A 12,023-nucleotide genomic window follows, 5' to 3' on the forward strand; every position below is an offset into this window, starting at 1 on the left:
CAAATAAAATAATTAAATAGTGTGTTGATTAGATTAACATCTCTCAGGGTGAGAAGAAGGGGTAAGACTTGTAAGAAATAGAGTAATCTTGAAAATGTGATAATTTTTATTAGATTAACCTATCCAAGTTAAGAAAGGGTTATGTCAGGACCCAGACTGTTACACTATGGCTGAGGTCCCAGGTGACTGTGCTCCACGTGACCAGATATACAGTAGGTGTCCTCTCTTGCATGCCTACTCTCTCCACAGCCAGGTGTGGTGTCGGCCATGTGAAGTCATCTAAACACTGCCTGAGCATCTAAATGTCCACTCCCACTAACCAGTGGTTCTCGCTCACAAGCACCTCTCTGGTCCATGGGCGTGGCCATCTTAGTTTGATCATGTGGTCCTACAGTTACCAATATTAAGTCTCTCCTAGGATCAGCTGTTCGTATGTGGCAAACCAGCAGCAGACACTGGGTATATAAGTCAATCCTGGACACTCAGTCAGTGTCTATGAATTGTCTCCTAAAGGTTTCCTTTTGGCTCCTGCAAGATCTTTGTTTGTTCCTGACTCAGTACACCTACTGACTCAAAGAACTTCTGCTAATTACTGAACACACCTCAGCACCTGGCTCCAAGAACTCTTGCTACTTACTGAGCACTGCTCAGAACCTGGCTCCAAGATCTCTTGCGAACTACTAAGCACAGTTCAGTATCTGGCTCCAAGTACTCATGATATTACTGAGCATAGGTCAGTATCTGGCTCCAAGTACTCATGCTATTACTGAGCATAGGTCAGCAGAGGCGTCACTTACCTTACTGACACCTGGTGCCGATGTCCTGCATCCTTTTGTATGTCAAAGGCATGCATTCCCAGAAGGGGTGTGGCTTTGCAAAAAGGGGTGTGGCTGCTACTCGCAAAGCCATGTCCCCTTGTGTGCCAAACCTGGTGGTGTTACCACCTCTTGTTCTTAGCACACAGTGGGTTTCCCCAGCACTCCTGCAGCTGCTGGGGCAACCCAGGTCTCTCCCTGCCTGTCTCCATGTCTTGGCTTCACGGTGACACCATCTGAATTGGTGACACCAAAATAGCAGAGCAGCTATACTATTTTGGTGTCACCCACTCAAATGGTGTCACCCAGTGCAGCCCACACCCACTAGTGATGCCAGTGTAGCTTAGCACTTTGCTCCTAGAACTCTATCTTTTACCTTGGCTCAAACCAGTGCTTGAGAATACAGTCTTTAGTCAGCCATTCTCGGATCATTTCAAGCATCTGTCTAGTGGTATATTACTATGTATTACCGGGACTGGTTCTGTGTTTATATCACTATTCCCTCCAACCATTCTTGTCATCATTCAAGTTCTATTCTTCTGATCTACTAATGTCTTGTGCTGTCATATGAGGAAAACATATCTAAGAACTCCTCATTTTGTTCTGCCAGTATCAATACCTGCAAAGCCTGTTCCATCATTGGAGGCCAATTGCAGTTTGCACAGACAGATGAATCCTGAACAGGACCAGTCTTCTGGGGTTCAAGTCCTACAAAATCTCACAGCCAGACTAGAGGCTCAGAATAACACTCAGACACAAGTGCTTCAGTGCTAACAGGATCTTCTAGTCCATCTGGACCATCTACAAGTGGCTCCTTCATGCACAGCTACAGCCACACCAATCACCACACCTAGCCTTACAAGGGCCTCCAAGTACCAGTTGCATCTTCCAACCCTGAGTCATTTTGATAGCTATCATTAAGATTGATCTTCAGATGCATGAACGTGGTGTTCAAAAGAACTATAGTGATTGCTATAAAACTTGCCCTCTACCACAGTCCCATGTCTCTCATTCTATACCTGATGAACCCATGCAAATTAATCGCTCCAAGTTAACAGAAGAAGAGAAGCAGTGCAGAAGACAATTGAAATTATGTCACTATTGTGCATCTTCTGAACATTTTTTTAACAAATGTCCTTTGAGGATGGGAAATGGACTAACCTAGTCAGAAGAGGGAAAGTCAGACAAGGGGTTCTTGCCACATCTTCCCCAAATCAAGATTCTCATATTTCTGTCTTTATCGTTGTGATGGGCTCCCAGTATCACAAATTATCTGCCCTGGTTGATTCCAGAGCTGACGGTAACTTTATTTCCTCAAGTATAGTTCAACAACTACAGATTCCTGTTGGTCTTTTGCCCTGTCCTATTACTCTCACTGCCATGAACGGTACTTAGATAGAAAATGAAACAGTCACTCATCTTACAGAAGCCCTCAATGTGAAGATCGGAGCTTTACATGAATAATTCATAAAGTTCTTAGTGGTTCCAGCCATTACTCATGAAATTGTCCTGGGATTACCATGGCTGCGTCGACACAATCCTCAAATCAATTGGTCCAATGATCAGATTTTGTCTTGGGGCTCCTATTGTAAACAGTATTACTTAGCTCAAGTTGTCCGACCTGCAGACACCCAAAATTTATTCCTTTGACTCTTTTCATTAGCTATATCAAGAATTTGCAGATGTCTTCTCTGAACAGGCAGCTGATGTACTTCCACCTCATTGGCCGTAGGACTGTCTGATTGATTTGATACCTGGTAAAGTCCCTCCCAGAGGGTGCATCGATCTAATATTGGTTCCTGAGACTCAGTCCATGTCTGAGTATGTTCAAGAGAATCTAGGAAAGGGGTTCATTCGGCCTTCTTCATCTCCTGCTGGTTCAGGGTTTTTTTAAAGAAAAAAGATGGTGCACTACATCGCTTGTTTTGATTTTTCGGGGCTTAAATTAGATAACTATTAAAAAATAAATATCCATTGCCCCTCATCAAGGAGCTCTTTGACATAGTCAGGGGTGCCAACATCTTCACCAAGCTTGACCTTAGGGGCGCCTACAATTTAAGAATCTAGAAAGGGGATGAGTGGAAAACTGCGTTTAATATGTGTGATGGACATTATGAGAATCTTTTGCTACCCTTCGGCCTATGTAATGCTCCAGCAGTGTTCCAAGAGTTCGTAAATGAGATTTTCCATGACATCCTGTATCAGTATGTTATCGTCTATCTGGATGATATTTAGATTTTTTCACATGACCTTAACAATCATCGACAACATGTCAAAGAAGTATTACTTCATTTTCATGCTAATAAGCTCCATAGAAAAATATCAGTGTCTATTTGAAGTTCCAACCATCTCTTTTCTAGGATATGTGATCTCTGGTTCTGAGTTACTGTACAAATGGATCCTGAGAAAGTCAAGGCCATTCAAGAATGGATGTTACCTACATATCTGAAAGCTGTCCAAAGATTTCTGGGCTTTTCCAATTACTACAAGAAATGTATCAAGTCTTTCTCCACCATAATGGCTCCCATCACAGCCATGACCAAAAAAGGGGCTAATCCAGCTAATTGGTCTTCTGAAGCTCTCTCCTCTTTTCATATGCTTAAACACACCTTCTCTTTGCCTCCTATTCTTGTACAGCCTGACTTGGAGAAACCATTCATGCTGGTGGTTGATGCCTCACTGTTTGGAGTAGGAGCAGTCTTGTCACAAACATCTTCTGATGGAAGGCTCGTGTCCTGCAGCTTCTTTTCTCATAGGTTTTCTGTTGCCAAAAATAATTATTCTTCACAGATCAAGAATTGTTGGCTATTAAATTTGCCCAGGAACAGTGGTGGCATTTACTAGAAGGAGCAAACCATCCTATAACAATTTATACTGACCACAAAAATCTTTTAAACCTGAAGTCTGCCTACTTCTTAAACCCTCATTAGGCTTGCTGGGCCCTTTTCTTTTCTCATTTTGATTTTGTTCTTAGGTATCAACCTGGTTCTTTGAATGGAAAAGCCGATGCTCTTTCTAGATGCATGCTGGATGAAAAAGAGCAAACAGTGGAACAAAATTATCCAAAAATGAATCCTCTGGATTTCTCCTTGACAGCTACAACTCCTACTCCACCTCAAGGTAAAACCTTTGTCGCACTGGAATTGTGGAATAAATTGTTGTTGTAGGCTCACTATTCTTGTTTCTCTGGTCACTCTGGTGTTCATAAGTCATAATTTTTTTCTCCAATTTGGTATTATTGGCCCCCAATGAAGAAAGATGTACAGGAGTTCATTCATTCTTGCCCGAAGTGCGTACAGCATAAGACCTCTCAACAGTCTCCTGCTGGCTTACTCCATCGTTTATTGATTCCTATCAAACCCTGGACCCATCTTTTGATGGACTTCATCACAGATCTTCCAGAATCCAAAGGTCACACAGTCATCTGGAAAGTAGTGGATTGGATCACTAAAATGGCTCTTTTTTCTCCATTGCTACGTGTTCCTTCAGCCACCAAACAGGCACATATTTTTATTCAAAAAATATTTAATCTTCACAGACTTCCACAGGAAACAGTCTCTGACCAGGTGGTCCAATTTGTTGCCTGTTTTTGGAGGTTGCTATGTTCTGCCTTGCCAATTAAGTTACAGTTTTTGTCAGCCTATCATCCCCAATCTAAAAGCCAGACTGAGACGGTCAATCAAGTATCAGAGATGTTCCTCAGGATTTATTTGTCTTCCTCTCAGGATAACTGGGCTGACCTTTTGCCATGGGCCGAGTTCACCCACAACTTTCATCATTGTTCTGCTACAGGAGAGAGTCCTTTTTTTGCAAAGTATGGTCTACATCCACGCATTCCAGAATTTCAGTCTTCACCTGTGGTGGAAGTGCCAGCAGCCAGTGCTGTGCTCCAGCACTTCTCACAAATTTGGAAACAAATTAATCGATCCTTAAAGAAGGCTTTGCATAACTACAAGGTATTCATGGATAAGAAACATTCTGCTGTGCCCAGATTTTTTCCTGGAGATTGTGTCTGGCTGTCTACAAAAAATCTAAGTCTTAAAGTGCCCACCAAGAAGTTCACTCACCGGTACATCAGGCCCTTTTGGATCGAACGAGTCATCATTCCTATGATCTGCAAATTACAACTTCCACCCAATCTGCAGATTCCAAACTCCTTTCACATCTTTTTGCTCAAACCATTGATACTTAAGCACTGCCATGTCAAGTTACACAAGACTCCACCAGATCAGACTTCTCATGGAGTGGAGTTCAAGATTGAGAAGTTTATGGACTCTCGCTCGCATCAAGGTCATTTACAGTATCTGGTAGACTGGAAGGTATACAGCCCAGAGGAAAGATCTTGGTCAAGGGCTTCTGATGTTCATGCTTCCAGATTGGTATGAATTTCCACCTGAAATTTCCTCAGAAACCTAGGGGGTGTCTGGAAACCACCCAAAAAGGAGGAGGTACTGTAAGAACATGGACTGTTAGACTACGACTGAGGTCTCAGGCTACTGTGCTCCATGTGTCCAGATTTAGGTGTCCTCTCTGGCATGCCCACTAGCCCAACAGAAAGGCATGGTGTCAGCCACGTGAAGTCATCTAAACACTGCCTGAGTATCTAAATGTCCACTTCTGCTACCCAGTGGTTCTCACTCACCTGCATGGCGATGTTCTGTGGGGTCCATGAGTGCATCTCTGGTACATGGGTGTAGACATCTTGATTTGATCATGTGGTCCTACAGTTACCATTCCTAAGTATCTCCTACTATCAGCTGTTTGTATGTGGCCAACCAGCAGTAGGCACTGGGTGTATAAGTCCATCCTGGACACTCAGTCAGTGTTTGTGCAATGTCTCCTAAAAGTTTAGTTTTGGCTCCTGCCAGATCTTTCCTTTATCCTGACTCAGTATACCCGCTGGCTCCAAGAACTTCTGCTATTTACTGAGAATAGATCAGCACCTTGCTCTCAGAACTTTTGCTTATTGCTAAACACAGTTCAGCACCTGGCTCCAAGTTCCCCTGCTATTACTGAGCATACAAATGTGTCCACATACACCTTTGTGAAAATTGAGCCATGGCCTGCCATTCATGGCATCAGATAACCAGCCCTGCCAAGATATACTTGTCGGGACATGTGTAAGGAGGCTGAAATATAGGATAGTACCACTTTTCAGACAGCAGGTGGCATTTTTAGAAAAGTATACTGTGCTGCTTAAGTAGAAGGCTGGAGAGGAAGATCCTGTACAGAAAGCTGAGTCCCATTGCAGTACCAGACAGGCTTACAAAATGCCCTGCATACTGTATGTAAGAGCTAAAAGACTAAAGGTTCCCACCTGTGACTATTGTGGTGTAGTGCTAATGGTACTATATTTCACAGAAAACAGGCATTATAGTTTGAGTTTGATTCTCAGTGTATAATATTTTGTTTTTGCTCCAAAAATAAATTTATATATTTCAATAATATAATAATATCAATAATATTATAGTAATAACAATAACACTTTTTAGAATAAAATCATATATCATCTAGAGGCTGTGAACACGTGTACACTGGTGGGGGGATCTGAGTCAGTGAGGACGGCAAGTGTGTGTTGTGATTTCTTAGTGTAGACATTTTTACCCTTGAAAATATGGTTCCTTATTTCATATAATGAGACATAAAATGACATTTTAGATAAACATAGAAAATAATGCTTGTAAATATGGCTCAATATTTCATACACATTACTGGTTCTGGATATACATTATAATTCAAAAACTGGCAATCACTAATTTACAGTATGTTCATGTCCTTTATCAGATTAAACCATTGCCTGTATCAACACAGAGGGGTGAGGAGGAATTCATTTGTAAAGGCTGCACATTTTCTACAGACAACAAATCATGTTTTCATTAGAGATGTGCGCCGACCCCTTAAGATTTGGTTTTAGATCTGGATCACTCCTGGTTTTGGATCTGGATCTGTTTTTTTTAATCTTTTTCCTTGGTGTTTTGTTTTTCGGTTTTGGTTTTGGATCTGGATCTGGATGGTTTCTTAAAATATCATAAAAACAGCTAAAATCACATAAAATGGGACTGTTTTTGTTCATAGAGTATTATTAACCTCAATAACATTTTTTTCCAGTAATTTCCAATCAATTTTGACGACCTCACAAAATTTATTTTTCCATCTAGTGAAGGCCAAAAGGTTGCATCCAGCTAGCTGGCTGACTAAGCTAAGCGACACAGCGGGTGGTACTAACATGTGGCAGTTCAGCTTCCAAGTTCCAACATGGATACAGTGTGTTATACAGTGTGGGTTGGATACACCAATAGTGCACTAACTGTGACAGCAGTGCGGGGTGCTGGCAGTGTCCTCAGTGAAGGGTAGAGGTGATGTCTGCAGTGCCAGTGGTGTCTTTAGTGCAGGCTTGTAGGCTGTGTCTGCAGTGTGGGGGTTGCTGATGGTGTCCTCAGTACATGGGATGGCAGTGCTGGCAGTGTACTCATGAAGGGTACCAGCGATGTTGGCAGTGCCAGTGGTTTCTTCAGTGCAGGTTTGCTGGCTGTGTCGGCAGTGCAGGGGTTGCTGACAGTGTCCTCAGTACATGAAATGGCAGTGCTGCAGTGCTGGCAGTGTCCTCAGTGCAGTGTACAGGTGGTGTCAGCAGAGCAGAAGTGCCAGCATTGTCTTCAGTGCAGGTTTGCTGCCTGTGTCGGTAGTGCAGGGGTTGCTGATGGTGTCCTCAGTAAATGGAATGGCAGTGCTGTGGTGTTGGCAGTGTCCTCAGTGAAGGGTACCGGTGATGTCGGCAGTGCCAGCAATGTCTTCAGTGCAGGTTTGCTGGCTGTGTTGGCAGTGCGGGGGTTGCTGATGATGTCCTCATTACATGGAATGGCAGTGCTGAGGTGCTGGCAGTGTCCTCAGTGAAGGGTGTTTGTGGTGTCGGCAGTGCCAACGGTGTCTTTAGTGTAGGTTTGCTGGCTGTATCGGAAGTGCGGGGGTTCCAAATGGTGTCCATATCATTTTATCATCATCGTCGGTGTCCCAATCATTTTAAAATACTACACTATGGGCCTCATTTATTAATGAGTATGATAAATGGTGCTCCAGTCAATCAGCTCCCAACTGTCAACTGTTAGAAAAGTGACAGTTGGGAGCTGATTGGCTGAAGCAACGTTTACCATACACAGTGACATTTATCACTCCTTTTGGTGATAAAACTAGTTAAAAAATGGGTGCCTTTGACTGTTTCCTTTGTTCTCATCATTTTGAGGTAAATATAAGGACACAAAGGGCCTGGATGGAATTGCAGAGGAGCACATAAGTGCACACAAGAGACTGTGCAATTCTGTCTATTTAAAATGTGAATGCAGAAGGAGGTGTCACACACTTCCCTGCTGTATATGCATGATCTCAGCTCTGTGACTAAGGCTGCAGCCTGGGGTCACAATCAGAACAATTGCGACTGATGGTTTCCAATGTTCCTTAGGCCAGGCTGTGGTAGCTAAAGCTTCCCACAGCCTGGCCCGGTCCTGGAAGCTTGCGAGGCCAGAAAGTCTGCTTGCACCCATACAAACTCTGCACAGCCGTCATGGAAAATGGGGACAACACCCCCTTTTTCTGGGAATGCTACTAGGGAACATACCCGCTTCACCTCCAAAACACTGCAACCTGTCAATCAAGCTGTGGATGGGAGACACTGCAAGCAGACTCGCAGTCAGAGGGCTGCACATGCTAAGTACTCCTCCTGCGCATACGCAGTCCTCCCACCATCAGAGATGTTCACTAACCATTAAGTTAGTGTACATCTCTGAATCAGGCCCAAAGAGCTCCATTCTGAGGGAGTGATATATGTGATACTATATATACTGTAAGCCTCCATTAATAAATATAAAATAAGTATGATTTCAGAAGTTTATTAGTTTGTTATATGTTTAAGAACCTACAGGTACAGTTTCCTTTAAACAAATAGAAACATTGGTTAACTTCAGTTAACATCGATGTTTCAGAACCAATGTTTAGGTCTAAACAATGTTTTGAAATTATGTTAAAAACATTGGTACATTACATTCAATGTTGTCTTTTTATGTCCTATCCTTAGTGCACACACTACAAGCAGCTCTCCCCCTCCCAACATCCCTGATAACAGCATCACTGGCTCTGTGTGCCCCCTCCCCCACCCACAGCAGTGTAATGGTGCATACACACATAGCGATCTGTAAGCAATATAATATCGCTGGCAGATATCACTATATAGATCATCCAACACACCAATAACTTGCCAGCAACTATAGCAACCCGCGATAAGCAGGTTGTCCAGCATGCAGGGACAATGGGTGATATCGCTATCATCCATAAGTGCCTGCACATTGCTAGTTGAAGGTAAGTTGGTAGGATACATTCTGTGGGGGTTCCTGGGCAACAAATGTGGGGGGGCTATCAATAAAATTGTATTCATATATATATAGAGAGCACCTATGCTCTTTTATCAAGACACAATCAAATAATGACATACAAAATACAAACATATATACATACCAAAATCAACCAGGTGCTTGTATCACGCTGGCCCGTCTGAGTCCCGATGACATCATGGATGCGCTGTGCTGGTGGTCACTGACTCACTGGGGGGCGTGGTCCATAGTGTATACCATCACCAGGGGAACTGGGAAGCAAAGTACAAAGATTAAGCAGCTGTATGATGCACTACATAATCAATCACATAATGAATCAATGATACACTATCTGCTATAGACTCACACAAGGAGAAAGACTATGTGACACACATAATAGTAAACATGTAATATACACTATTCATACGAATGTTACAGGGTAAGGTCTCCGGTATAACAGCTCTCTCCAAGGTACTAAAAAGTAAACTGCAACCACTATTACTAGAAATACTGCATGGTGAGATCCTAAAAATATGAGCTCTCCCAAAGGTACTATAAAATGCACTGACATCACGCACATAGCTGCCTGCAATAAATCAGAAAAAGGAAATAAATAAAGCAGACCATCCATTCCCAGCACAGTAGGAAGCTACAGAAAACAACTTAAAGATAACATTTCATTGAGTCCCCACGGGTGCACTGTTTGCAAAGTGTGAATCCAATAGGCTTCTTTTTGGAGCAATGTGTGGTTCCTTCCCCACCTCTCCAGTTGGGGGTACCCAGTCAATCATTTTGTATTTAATGGTGGAGACACTGTGATGGAAATCCTTGAAATGCTTGGCCAATGCCTTGTTCAGGGCCATTCTCTCTTTAAACTGATGAGAGGTTTTGCCCACATAAAGCATACCACATGGGCACCTAACTACATAAACTATAAACCTGCTGGAGCATGTCAATGGGTATTTGATAAGGAACTTGTTACCCGATCTAGGATGGTAAAACGCATTACCTGTTTCTAAAAAACTGCAAGTAATGCACAATATACATTTATAGTTGCCTGCTGGGCGAGTCGAGAAATGAGTTGAGGATGCCTTAGTGTGATGACTTACATCATTATGCACAATGATGTCCTTAATATTCCTCCCCCTCTTATAGGAGTTTAGGATAGTGGAATCTTGTAAGGCAGGTAATTTCGGATCATTGGCAACAATGGGCCATATCTCATTGGCAAAATGCATAATCTGTCTGCTAGCTGTGGTAAATTGTTGGGTCCAAACAACCTTATTGGAACTCTCTATGGGTCCAAGGGATGTCAATGCCTGAGTTCTAGAAATAGCCAGTACTTTGTCCTTCACCCTTTTTAGTATCTTGTAGTGATACCCACGTTTAAGATATTTACGGGACATGTTGTCTATTTGTTGTATAGCATCTACTCTATCACTACAGATTCTCAAAATTCTCAAGAATTGAGAGTATGGAAATCCCAATTTCAAGAGTGCTTGCACAGTAATGTTTCGATCCATGGGTTTATAGAACATGGAGGTTTGAAGCTCATAAGAATCGCTTTGGTTGATGGTAACATCCAAATAGTGGACTGAGCTATAGCTGTACTCAAACATAAATTTAATAGCATGTTGTTTATTATTAAGATCAGTCATTAACTGTAAAAACCGTTTCAAATGCCCCAACCACAAAAAGAAGATATCATCTATATATCTGATGTTTTTGTCAATATTGGGATCTAGCAAGAAGAATTCATCAACAACTCCAAACATATAGATTTTAGCGAAGCTGGGTGCTACGCATGAACCCATAGCACACCCAGTTCTTTGGGTGAATATCTTGCTATCAAATAGGAAATAGTTCCTGGTCAGGGTTTGTTCCAACAGTACCACAAGAAATCTGGGATCTGGCCCAATGTAATCAGGATGGTTACTGATAAAGTTCTTAGTGGCTTGAATACCGTTCTTGTGTGATGAGTAGGTAAGGGTGACAAATTTTGCAGTCTCAGGATAAACGCATTGGTGTCTTTGAGGTACAACTGTTTAGAGTTGAGTAATGGCTGCAAATAAAAATCCAGGAATTGACAGATCCCATAATATAATGAATCTCTGGCAGCTATAATCGGTCTGCCAGGTGGAGAGATAGCATCTTTGTAGAGTTTGGGAATCGTATAAAAGATTGGGATCTTAGGAGACTCTTGTTTAAGGGCATCTCGGATGGTGGGTGAAATAACTTTATCCACAACTGCCTGGTCCAATAATCCAAATAATCCTGTTTTAGAGTTATTATTGGGATCCTCTTGTATCAGCTCATATACTGTCTCATCCGATAGTTGCCGGTAATATTCCTGTTTATAAGCTGTCAGATCTTGCACAACTATTCTGCCCCCTTTATCTGTGGGGCGGATAACAATGTCTTTGTAGCTGCCCAATTGTTGTAATGCCTGGACTTCATCATACACTAAGTTCTGTTGGGAAGACAATTCTGTAGAAGTGTACTTTGATATGACGTTATCCATATGATTAGTGAAGCATTTGATGCTCAAATTAGTAGACTCAGGGATAAATGTGGACTTCTTCTGGACTGGGAATGGCAGGGAGATGTTCTCTGTTGACCCAAAAAATTATTTCAGCTTTAAACTCTGATCAAATTTAAAGAGTTCAATTTTGTTCTGAATAGCGTCCGGAAGACTGGTGGGGATAAATGACAGACCTTTGTTGAGGTCATTAGTTTCATCAGTAGTTAAAGTCCTCGCTGACAGATTAAAGACTAAGTCTTCCTGGGGTATGTCTTTCTTTGCTTCCCTCGCCCATTCACCCCTGCGCCTGGTGTGGGTTGATTCTTT

Source organism: Taudactylus pleione, unplaced genomic scaffold, assembly GCF_031769625.1.
Source record: "Taudactylus pleione unplaced genomic scaffold, aTauple2 ptg000083l, whole genome shotgun sequence".
Taxonomy (NCBI): domain Eukaryota; kingdom Metazoa; phylum Chordata; class Amphibia; order Anura; family Myobatrachidae; genus Taudactylus; species Taudactylus pleione.